Source organism: Typopeltis vanoorti, chromosome 18, assembly GCF_054136105.1.
Source record: "Typopeltis vanoorti isolate ZY-2024b chromosome 18, IOZ_Tvanoo_1.0, whole genome shotgun sequence".
Classification (NCBI taxonomy): Eukaryota; Metazoa; Arthropoda; class Arachnida; order Uropygi; family Thelyphonidae; genus Typopeltis; species Typopeltis vanoorti.
In genome coordinates this window covers 75,637,744-75,651,066 of record NC_143566.1, presented here as the reverse complement: position 1 = coordinate 75,651,066, position 13,323 = coordinate 75,637,744, and the positions used below count along the sequence as shown (strand labels likewise).

General features: G+C 32.1%; 1 long non-coding RNA gene across 1 annotated transcript in view; it reads left to right on the top strand.

The window, feature by feature from the left end:
• The first annotated feature begins 235 nt into the window (after positions 1 to 235).
• The window catches only part of LOC150096817 (uncharacterized), a 50,417-nt gene continuing 37,329 nt past the window's right edge, over positions 236 to 13,323 (top strand). Inside the window, exon 1 of the long non-coding RNA XR_016549833.1 lies at positions 236 to 506. This is a non-coding gene — a long non-coding RNA (uncharacterized LOC150096817). The remainder of the gene's footprint in view (positions 507 to 13,323) is intronic.

The window sequence follows — 13,323 nt, the reverse complement described above, 5'->3', positions numbered from 1 at the left end:
AAAATACCATGTAAGTTTAGTAAACTACTATTAGTTAAGCACCGCGAGTGTCTGAAAACGGTCCCAGCTATAGCATCGCATTGTAACACACATACGGTTAAAGTAGAAGATACAAATATGGTGAATTAGGCTTAATGACGTTGTCTCCCATTGCCGTTCATGGAAGCAGCAACAGAACGAGTCTTAACCCTAACGAAAGAACGGTGAGGCTTAGCCGTGTGTGTGTGTGTTTTGCAGGTGAAGAACCCAGCAGTTGTATTATCGGGAGCGAGGTATGGAGTTCTTACTGTGAAAACAGAAGGTAGGAACTTCATACCATGCTCGCGATGGTACTCAACATGTCGACGTGTTTACAAGGAAAACTTCGACTTACCAAAAAAAAAAGCTACGAGCTGCTCACTCGGCGTTGTATGGTGGTGGTGGTGGCGGCTACGGCAAGAATAAGGCGACCAGAGCTTCCGTTTCAGTATTCCGAAGATGCTTCGCCTCTCAACGCGACGAAAACGGTAATCTAGCAGTTACTTTCTCATCACTGTCTCTTTGTCACTAGTACTGTGTTTTGGGTGTGTTTTCTGTGGCGCAAATGATGTCAGCGCGGAGGAGAGACACACGTAATCAGCCTCTTTCTCATAAATTACACATTTGCTGCCCCAATTAACCTATGAGAATGTGGGTAAATTTTATGCATAAAGAAAACAGAGAAGCCCGAATGAGATTGGCTAATTCTTAATTAATGGGTGGGGTGCACTCGGTCGATATCAGGTTAGGCTTAGCAGAGGTGACACGAAAGACACGCTTTGCCACGTGAGATTAATAGATGAAGAGCGCTTCATGATTGCATTTTCATTTAAAAGTATGGCGCGTGGTTTTTATAGGCGCGCGAAGGAGGGGGGGGAAGGAAAGGGGTGTACGAAAAATTAATTAGTGTAAAGTAGGTGAAAGGAAACTGTAAATTCAGTCTTTTCACTTGTGACTGTTATTGTTTATTAGCGAAATTTATAATAAGAACAATAATGAAAACATTATTGTCATATGACTTGATTCAACAGACTAGATTTTTTTTTTTTTTTTTTTTTTATTGTAAAAGTGAACGTGTACTGTTAAGTCTACCAGACTACAGCGAAACTGCACGATTTTTTTCAAAGCTTTTAAATAACAATTATTTTCAATAAGATTGTGCGTTCATTGTTATGGAATAGATCCTTGTTAATACGTGAATCACAATATTGGATTACTTTTCTAATTTTTTTTTCTTTGTTCAATTCTTTAGTAAAAGTATAATAAAAGGACTAATGAGATAGCGAAGTCAGTAAGGGTAAAAAAAAAAAGGAAAAGAAATAAATTTCAACGAATTATTTCTATTTAGTTATGAAATTATATTGCAACTATTAAGATAACTAAAATTATTAATAATTTTGATAATTATCTTCAGAAACAAATAGTTTCAATGAGTATTTATTCACATACCCTATAGTCCTTATATAAGGACTATAAGGTATGTGAACCAGAATATTTTTTACTTATTTATATGTTCGTGTTTCCAGATGTTGATTATAACAATAGAAATTTATATTCCAATGTATGTATAATAATAAGCCATTATATTCCTACCTTATACGTGAATGAGTAGTTATATCCATAGCCATGTATTTATACAAGTACTTATAATACTAGTGGGTAATTTTGATATAATATTAAACGTTCGTTCTTCGTATATTCTAGCCCTTTATATTTTAGGAATTATAAAACTGGCAGTATTTCTGCGCGAATTCAAGAAAGGATAGGGGTTCAGGAAGGGAGAGATCGACTGAACAATTTACATCTTTTCTGAATATGGCTATCGAAACACTTAGGTACTCTTGTTAGTATTTTTTGTGCATAAGATTTATTGTTGTTTATACTGTGCTCACCTGGCGTTAAGCTATACCGAAATAGTTTATTATACAGATAATATTTGTAGTATTACTTGTGGAATTAGCATGAATCTGTATTTCATGATTCTGATTTTACATCACAGTACTGTTTCCAAACTCACGGCATTTCATTTCCGGTTTCAATTTGCAACCAGGTTGACGAGTTCTTGAAAACTAAGTATACTAAAAAAAAATACGTTAAGGATTAATGCCGTGTAATCTATATCCTGAGTTGGACCTTGACCCACTTTACGAATTTCCCCCTTGGTCCCCCTCTCTTCCCTTCACCCAGTTCAGAATTCATGTTGGCCCGTTAGGCTCCACGCTCCATAATCGGGCCCCACGATAGGGAGACGGGACAGACAACAGATAGCGGGACCGCTGCTTGTAAAGCCGTTCCCTGCCTCTTCCTGTTACTATTCAATGGCTGTCCATTTGTCTCCGCTCTCAAAGAACCTGATTTTTTTGGCATCAAGGTGAAGGCTAAAAGGAAACCCATTTTCACTCGTTCATAATGCACTCTTTAACTTATCCAACATAAACAAATGATATTAAGTTCATAAACAAAGTACACCGTGTAAGGAAACAAACTATTCCTTTAATGGGGCTATTTATGTATCTTTTTAATATGGTTTTCCGAGTCAAAGCAGAATAATTCTAGACTTCATTTCTAATGCATAGGCTGGTTAACTTAACGAAGTTTCTGTTTTTCGTTTGAAATACCCGATACTTTAAACCAGCATATGATGCTGGAAATAATTAAATAATATGAATAGTATAGCAGATACTGTATAACATATTTATTCATAAATAATGAGAATAACTGAGATATCTGTTGCTGCCTTTGTCTACTCTTGGCCCTATTGCATTATCCATTCTTCACGTATGTATCTGAAAAAGATCTGTCAAGTGATCATCACTGGCTTTTCTCAACGTAACCACAGATTATGTTTCTTAGCGCAATCCGTGAACCCCCCCCCCTCGCTGCTACCATAAATAATTCAACTGTTATTTATATGGACAGTCAGCATATTGAATTATTGAAGTCTGTATGTTTCTTTTGGTTTTCTATTCACACATCATCTTCCTGTTTTTGTGGATTAATTATCAGTGATGTTCATTCAAATATTTTCTTTATTTCTTCTTCCTTAAAAATGGTATTCTATGTTGTACATTTTCGCTGAAAGCCACAAATGTCTGAGGCATCTTATAATCAGTATCATAGCTATAAAAGTTTTTATGGAAAAGAATTAGAATATAAAGACTATTTACAACCATAACATTGGACAGTAGTGTAAGATTCAATCAATGAAACTATAATTATTCAGTTCTGAATAAATATATTGGTGATATCTCGCCTTTAATTTCTTTCATTGTGTTCATGTTTTACTTCCGAGATCGTCAGTTAAAAATATGACTATCACATAATATGTTATTGACTTTTGGTTAACGTTGGAGATATCATCATGCAAAGCATACATCTAAAAAAGTGATTATTATGATAGTAATCTCTATCAAAATATTGAAGATCATGTAGACTACACAGATGGGCTGAAATCATGGAATATGCCTTGAAGTGCTAATTGTTTTTGATTCTGCTTTTTACAGTATTTCGCTTTTAGATAATCTTCAAACGGCTTCTGCGATATGCTCAGATTATTTCAAGCTCGATTTTTACAGATTTTTTCAATCGGGTTAAATTATATTATTTTTTTTGTTTGACTCCCTTTATATGCATATAATTTGGTTTCATATTACAGATGGGTTTCAGCTATCGACTTCGTCATAATGCACAGGTGTGTTGGGTAAAGGATATCTGAGTGGTGCTAATTCATTTCACAATGAAAAGTTTTGTTTCATCCTGCCTTTCAATTGGTTTTAATCTGATATGACTTATTGAAGTCTGAAATAGTTTCATTTTTCAATATATGCTTATATATCGTGTACCTATCGGTTGCTTCTTCAAACATTCTGTCATGAAGAGGCATCCAGGATTTATTTTGGTCCTATCGAACAAAACATTTTTGGTTTTCGAAATGTATACATAGGTGGTCATTTCAAGGGTCTTCAAGGAAGTGTCCTGTATTTTGTATCAGGAAACCGAAAGATGCTGGAACGTGAGCTTTAGAACAAATTTCCTGTCTGTTGTTAAATTATAATTAAATGATAACAATCTGAATGCAGATTATGAATATATGTGTGAGGTGAAATAAATGATTATAGAATTATTTGAATTCAATAGCATTTACGATACATGTAAATAAATTATTTCAAAATAGCAAACTGAAATCCTACTCCCAGTTGTAAATACGACAGAATATCACAGCATGTTTACCTCAAATTCTGCAATTATCTGAAAATAATATCATTAGTATGACATTTAAAGCCGATTTCGTTTTACTGAATATTTTTGTTCTAGATCTATATATTGTGTTACTTTCCTGTTTGATTAACATCTTGTTTGTGTCCAGTGAGTGCCACTAATCACTAGGAATTGTAATTTAATTCCCCTCCCCCCAATGTTCAAACATGTTATGAAATTAGCAAACTTTTCTGATTTTTTTCGAGAATTATAAGGTTTTTTTTCCTACCCACGATTTATTTGCTTTGTGCATTGTGCTATCAACAATGTATACACGAAAATCGTTCCGATTTTAATGAAGAAAGACTGTGCGCTTTTTTTAAAATATCAGCAACCACTAGTTTGTGCAATGCTTCAGAAATCGTTATATAACAGATTTGAGCATCATCTGCAGTTTGATTTCTATGTTGATCAACATCGAAATCAAATCAAAATCAACGCAATAGATCCCAGTTAATCTATTGCGTTGTAATATTCTCCGAGTTATGACACCACTAATCTTGAATATACCGTTAGTATATACCAGCAATAACATCGTTGTTCTTTCTAAAAGCAGTCGCACAAATGTTACCGAAAATAAAACAATAAGGTTGTGTCTTGAACCGAATACAGATTGCTGAATTCAGACGATCCCTACGTTACCAGCATGAATATATTGAAACGTCATCGGATTCTCGCTTCCAGATAAGCCTCTTCGCTGTGCGCTTTTTTTTCAATGGATAAACAAACTATTCGGAATATTAAAAAATATGCAGATTTATGCTATGCATTTCAATTTGCAATTTTACCCGCTGTAAACAGAATTATCGTAGTTATATAACATATTTTATTTCTTCATTTTTTTCCCTTGTTTTCCAAGTAAATATAATTTTTTAACCCAAGAAAGGTTTGGGAGGGATAATATCACGCCTTAAGAATAGCTTAAACATCTCATCTGAATATGCTAATGGATGATATCAAATTTACTTTAAGAAATAAATTTGTTGATATAATTCTTTCTTATTTGCCTTCTGTAGCTGATCTTTCGCTGAATTTCTAGCAATATAATCATAACTGGAAACAGCTTCTGATTTGTTTATCTTCTTAACACACACACACACATCTTTATTCGCTTTAATCATCTTTAAAATACAAAATCGACATGTATTTTGATATGTAATCATTCTGTCTGTTCTGTGTCAGAATAGTTGTAAACCTTTAATAATTCGAATAAAGCAACTAACAAAGAATTATTTAAGAAATTTAGTCATCTTGTCAACAGGACATAGTCAATACACTGAAAGTAATAAATATTATTAAGAATGAGTATGAGTAAGTTCAGTCTTCAGAATAGGCCTACCTTTTAGCTTTACATATCTTTAAGTGTTAATGCTTATGAAGGAAGAGAAACATTATTAATAATTTAACCAAATATATTTCATATGCATCATAAGTATTCTTTCATTATAGATGTTATTTTTCTGAAGGGATGCCCCTTTAGAAAATAAGCAAATGTGCTATAAATACTAGGTTCTTCATTATTTTTCTAAGCGATGAAATTATCAATTTTCAGTATTAGATTTTGGGGCTATTTACATAATGTGACAGGAGCATAATACGAATGGTGTAACGCATGTTATAAGATTCAAACGTATACTTTGATATGAATTACACACGCGAGAGATTATAGGACCTTTGCATACTTATGCCGTATATAGGCCTGTATGTGTGATTGTGAATTTATTCCATCTGTTTATGTGTGGGCGCGCTAAACCTGACAATTCAAATATGTTCAGATATATACCTTTTATATCTTCACAATATACACATTGCGAATAAGGAATTAAGAATCATCTGGGTAGAGAGCATATAATTTGCTTTACCCGGATGATTTCACAAAACTCCTTTTGGGTTTATATTCCCCCCCTCCCTCAATTCTCAAAATGCGGATTAGTAGATCCTATTTTCTAACTAACTTACATGCTAAGGGAAAGATAGAAAAACGCCAGTTCTGCAAACTTGATTTAATTTCATAACATATCTTTCCCCCCCTCATCTATTCCATTCTCCCACCCTACTCTGGCCATCCTATTCAAGATAAGCTAAGCTCAGTTTCAAGTCTGGTTTTCAGAGTTCTTGTAATTCCAGTTTTTGTTCTTCACTAACAAGTTTCTCATGCAGATAAATAGAACATATTTTATTTCTTTCACATTCTTCTTCAAATTGTTTAAATATAAGGTAATATCGGTTTAAATGTAGTTGCTGCTTCCTTATATGGTAATACTACATATATAGCAGACCCAAGCCTCCATTTGGAATAATTTTACTTCAAAAATGGCAATGAAAAGTATTTGCTCGAACACATTTAAAGAAAATATTCCAAGCTGAGATCTGTTGATGAAAGATTGGCACTGCATATATCATCATCATCATGCATATTATCAAGGATTTAGGCCTAGCGTGGCCTGTTCCGGCCTTAGAAGTCATCGTTGAATCTTTTAAGAGGACGTCCTGGTTTTCGTTTTCCTAATGGTTTGTACTTTAAGGCTTGTTTTGGTAATCTTTCTATTTTCATTTTTTGAACGTGTTCCATCCATTTATGTTTATATTTTTTAATTTTTTTCTAATACTGATTCTTGGTTTAATTCTTTCATAATTTCTTCGTTTCTTTTGTGATCAAATAGAGTATACATTGCAGTTTTTCTCATAAACTTCATTTCTGCTGTTATTGATCTTCGTCTCTTTTTTGTTTTATTGTCCAGATTGCATATATATATTTGCATCTGTTAATATGGAATATCATATCAAATATAAAAACTCAATTACAAAGCTGAATGTAAAGCTAATACATAGAAATAATAATTTCAACAATGACGTAACGTTTTAATAGACCATACTTTAGCTTTGGTTAAAGCATTTCTTTTGTAAGTATGCTGTAAACATATCATTATTTTAATTCGTAGTCTACAACTGGTATGGAATCCTATGCTATCAAATGTCATCTCTATCGAAGAGGTTGGTTGTTAAGGATTTTAAAAGATTTATTGCCTTACCATCTTATATTTTTAATGCACATTATAGCATGGAATTGTAGAATAATAAACAGTGCTAGTCAGAAATGAGAGATTGTGCTTGGTATTGTTTAGTGTTTATTGGAAGATTGTAACACAGCACATTAAGCTAGTCGTTGGTTTTAATTTCATTTGGCAAAACTTTGAAGCTTGCCTCCAGTATTAGCTCTGGATTTATACTGCATGTGAGCTTGATTTTATGTCACAATGCATTGTGACAAATTGTAAGTGATCGATTTTTTTTTCCTCATTTTAATACGTATCTTTCTATGGCTTTTTTCTGTTTTTTTGCTACTTGTCTTGAAACTTGGTCAGTATATACCGAAAATATGTTAATATTAATTAGGAATGTTCCAGATTTGAATGTCTGTTCAACATTAATATTACCCTCTCACAAAACAGAAACAAGCCATTTTGATCATGGTTCGCTGACATAATTTTTATATGAAATTTTTTGCATACGAGTTGTTGGCCAAAGTTCTCACGTGGAATGTTCTACAGTTGGTACCGATTATAAGACATAAATATGTCCGCGTAATAGTAACTATTTAATGTTAATGAGAGAGATAAGACAGGTATTTAATGTTTCTCGTGAAATTTTTACTTTTTTTTTTCTGTTCAACATAAATTTTCAACTCCAGTTTGTTTGTTTTTTACCCACTGCAGATTTTGGTGATATCGGATTGTTCCTCATTAATTCAGGTATTATCAAAGTATTTAACATGTTTCGCTAGTCTCAAGTTACCTAACCGGTTCTACCAAATCTGACCAACATTCTATTTTTTCCCTTCCTTTGATTGTTATCCAGAAAAGGAAGTTAATTCGCAATAAATTTGATGATAATGATGATACCAAACTAAGTGGAAAATTGGTTTTTATGTGATTTAATCTCTCTTTTGTAATTCATAAAATATATATAAAAATTTCGCCCCCAAAAGTTTTTTTTTTAAAATACAGAATGCTTTTTTTACGTATCCAGCATACAGAAAATTATTGTGCGAAGATTTTCTGTTTAATGTGAAAGATAATGTGCCACTTTTATTGCTATTAATGGATATAATACTGTTAAATGTGTTAAATATTTCAATGAAATAAAAATAGCCTAAAGAAATGGTTTTGCAAGAAGATATTTGCAAACTGTTATTAGCTATTGGAAATTCTAAAGATAATTATTTGCTTTTGGAATCCAAAGAAGACTCCATTAGAAATATCAGCACCGGAATTCGCTAATATGCTGAAGTTATAATTATCTGACTTGAATCAGATGCAAAAATCCAACTGATTTTCGTACATCTTCCTGCGCGAACCCTAACTGGCTGTTCGTTAGTTCTGCTGCTGATCCACCAGCGTGCTTGGCAGTGAAATCGCCATATGTATCTTGAAGCAAAATTTATACTTTTCTTTGGGTGTCTCCAGAATTTTTTTTCCCCTACACAGAAGGCGATATCCTATCTTCATCTCATCCTTTCCATTCATGCATAAAATATAAATTAATTATTAAAAGTTCTGCTGCTTTTGAACTTATACATTTATTTTATTTTTACTTGCGATATTTTATTTGTATCACAAAGGATAGTAATCCAAATCAACAGATTGGAATGACAGAAAATTCACATTGGCTCGAAATGTTTATTTTGTCGTAACTTACACAGAGGGATTATTCGATAATATTAGCTTAACAACTTTAATAAACAGACAAATATAGATAGACTTGCTTCAAAAATCATATGCACTGTAATAGGCAATATTTGTATATTGCTATCTATAAGCAAGAAAGAAAGCCAATTGGTTTGGCTTCCTTATTAAACATGCCAAATTAATGTTGGAGGAATTTTTTCTGCGTAGTATCATGTGCTGGATCTAAATCATATGAGATCTACATAAGGAACTAAATAGAGTACTTCTATTTCTGCAGGTGTTGGATTCCCTATTAAAACATCCATAAAACATTTGTTCTGTTAGTGGTGGTTATAGCTTAGCTTCACATAAACTGAGGTAGTTTGGTTTTCACTAAATATAGGTAAACCAATCCGAATAGCATACCTATTTCTAATTGTCAAGGCTATGCCAGATTTTTTTATTACCAGCCTACAAGGATTTTTAATCCCTATTCATATTGTGACCCCTTTCATTTTTGAATAGACGTTTTGAGCTGGTCTTGCAAAAAGTCAAATCGTCGCCAGTTTAACATCTTTAAGCGTATCCTTTTAGATTTTTTGAAACAGATATTGCCTAACGTTCTATGTGAAGATGATGTCGTAGCTAATGATCTTCATAAAAATAGCATGTACTTACGTACAGTGGTATGTTAGCCCTTTCCAGTGATGGATAACAAGCAAGCATATCTCAGGTATTTTTAACCATTTTTATATAAAATGGATTTAGTATTAACTCAGTGTACTTTAGCAAATGATAATTTGCTTTTTTACAATTTTTTCTGATATTTTACATTTTTTTAAAATATTTTTGCGATATGCTGTATTCAGTAAAGATATCCCTGCACGTCTTTGTGTTCAAGGGATAGAAATATCTTTATTTTCAATGGGTAATGGCAGTAAGAACTATAAACTTAAAACCGATTTAAAGTAGTAACACATAAGAAAAATTCGTGAGCCTTTTTTTATATGTTATGATGAATCATAACAATTAAGTATTACAAATTAAAATTATGTTGAAATGCTTATAATTGTGATCCAAAAATATTTTAAAGGAGAGAAGAAAAAAAAACGAATCTTTAAATCTATGTTAATCTAACTCTCGCAATTTCATGTCCACAGAATGTGTGACAATTCATACACTGTATCAAATATTAGCATTTATTCTTTTAACTGCTATTTTGAAATTATTTAATCCGAGAATTATTTGTCTGAAGAGAGGTCTTCACTTTTTACATATGCATAACTGGCAAAAGCAACATTATGTTTTACTTTACTCCAGAATTTTGTTTTCTTATAAAATGCCGGTTTACTTACATGGGAATATTTTGTAATGCGATGAAATTCAAAAACTGTTTCATTGAGAATGTATTCGGGACCTCTCAAGGCTTAAATGACTCTACGTTTAAGACATAAAATCAACTTACAGAAAAATGATGATATATTTTAATATTAATTTAAACATTTCCAAATAGCAAATTACCAAACATAAATGCTGGTAGCCATGTGAATAATTTAGAAGCCATTAGTAATTTAGAAGCTTTAGTATGCATTTTTTTTTCTATTCCTTCATTGGCCACTATCATTTTGATGGGTAGGCCTATGCACTTCCTGTGATTAGAGGAACATACTAGATATTTCTATTTACAAATGTTATAAAGAAGCTAAGCTTTGGTCCCTCATCAATCTCAATATTCTTCTTCTTCTTGTCTAGTTGTTGTAATGATGCTGTTTGATTCGATTCCTGCTACACATTATTTTTGAGCAACAGAACGCGTTAAGCTTTGCTATATATTCTAACAAAAAGAGGTGTACAAGCCTATAAAAGAGACCTGCATTATTAACCTTTACAACTTTCAATTAGTCACTCTAAATTGTACTGATTAGTAGCCCACGTCATATACATTTCGCTAAACAAATGTAATTGGCTTCTTGCCCTGAATCTGTGACATCGCGGTGTGTTCTATCTGAATCCCTTTAAGATGGATCTACTCCCAAATGAAAGCATTAAGATTAAAAAAATTGTCTTCATTCTCTCATTGCTGTGAGTTGCAGTTCTCGTTGTGTAATTCTCATCCGATATCAATTCTTGTTTCCACTTTTAAGCTTAATTGTTTGTAGCAGTGTTTTTGACGCTACAAGCAACCTCTGTTTGCCATATGATAATTATCTAGCCTACATATTTTTCCTCATTTTCCTTATGTATAAATTCAAAATGTTCTTGCTTACATTACGTTCTAATTACATGTTTATATTTTTCAATGTTACGCCTACTGATTTTTTTCAAACGCCATCATCTTGCCTTGGAGTATAACACTCACCATACATTGAAACTCATCGAATTTAAATCTTTATTGTTTTCTTCGTTAATATCTTCAGATTTTTTAACCCATAAGCATGACATAAATAGTCCATTGTGTAAATATATATATATATATATATATATATATATATATATATATATATAACTCAAACGCTTAAAATCTTGTTTGTCTTGTTTAAAAAGATTTGGAACATCTGCCCACAAACTTACAGAACGCTCTATTTTTTTTTTTTCCAATTTTTTCAATGTTGTTTGTGGCTTCTGTCTGAATTTTTCTTTCTATATTAAAATGTTTAATTGAAATTATTATTTTTTTATGTATTTGTTCAGTTACATTAGAATTTTTTTTTATATTTTCAATATTTATGCTTGTTTTCAAAGCACTGCTATTAGAATATAATAATATAATGGAAGCTATTAGAGGGTCAGAGGGAAGACGCATTCTACACATCCTCCGAAACACTTGCCTGTTAGCTGCTATAACTAATATGAGCAGTATTTACAATTTTATTTTATTTTTCTATTTGCCTTTACACGCTTTAAATTTATCCTTCTTCAGTCTGTTTTCCATTGTATTTCTGCATGATTTTAAGTGTTTTTTTAAGCGAAATTTTATTTCATTAGCACATGCGCTTTGGTCGTGAATTCTATGACTTCTTTGCCAATATTATGCTTTTCATACCACTGACATTAGTCATCGCTAAGCATTTAACATTTCTGCACGCTATTGTTCAAGGTGAATTCTAATAATATACCACAGCAAGCGGTCAGTTCGAGACGTATACTTAACTCATAAAGTAAGTGAAATACTGTTTAAGTAATAATGGGATGTTGGTTTTTAATGGGCTACGACAAACGACGCTTTGAGTTATATAGAGAGCAGGTATTTCAGTCTTTTACTTAGCAGGTGAATATACAAACTTGAAACAAATAAAACATCAAAACTATTCTCTTAATAAAATCAACTGATTTCTATTCATATTTGCTTCTGGTTGTCGCGTACATGTTTATATAGCATTTCTTTATTAATAATGAAATCAAATTATTATTATCCAAAATGAAGGCCTTATTTCACAAGGCCAACAGCTTCTATTTACTTATTTTTTGCTTACGTTGCATGTCGAAACTAAAATTGGGAAAGACGAATACAACTACAATATTTTACAACTACAAATTGTTAATTGTAGGTGATGTTATTGTGAGTATAATTAGCAAATACGTATCCATAAAGATGTAAATAAGCAATTGCAAAGGATGGTTTATTGAAATTATTATTTTCAACTACCGTGGGCGATGATATTTTATCAAGCATGATAGAATCCGTGATCAAATTTGATTATATATATCTTTCATGATCGCAAAACCTGCCACTGCGCATATATACTTAAATTTCTAATAATTTTTTTTTATTTCATATGCTTATATTATTTTCTTATCAACTGCATTTCTTCATTATGTGCAAATTGGCAATATTCTATTATGACGGTACAGATTTTAAAACAGAATTAGCAATTTGTAAACACATACTGCCATATTATATAATATATCTCTTTGGTTTTGTATTATTATACATAACCTTCCATTTCATCACATGACTAATGTTATGCGGTCTTCATAATAAGTTCAAATTAATTAGTATGTTTTCATTTGAAAAAATAATAGATAAAAGTTTCTTATTTCTAATTTGTTCTGCAGAATTTTTGGGGAGCTCTCTAAGATGCTTGAAATATTTGCAGATAGCTGCAGACAGTGATCATTCGACATTGTAAACTGGACTTCGTTGAGACGGTAGTCAACTAGACACTGTCTTCGCTTGCAACCAGCAACCTGTGGCATGAATATATATATATATTTATTTATTTATTTATTTACCGGAAGCGTGAAAAGACCACGTTTGGTTTCTAGACCTTTCCAATTTATCTTAGCCCACAAATGGTAGTAATCTAAGAAGTGTTTTCGCCCTTTCTTTGGATGATTATGTCAACCTGATCAGCAAGAAACTGCCACTATTCTAAAAAAC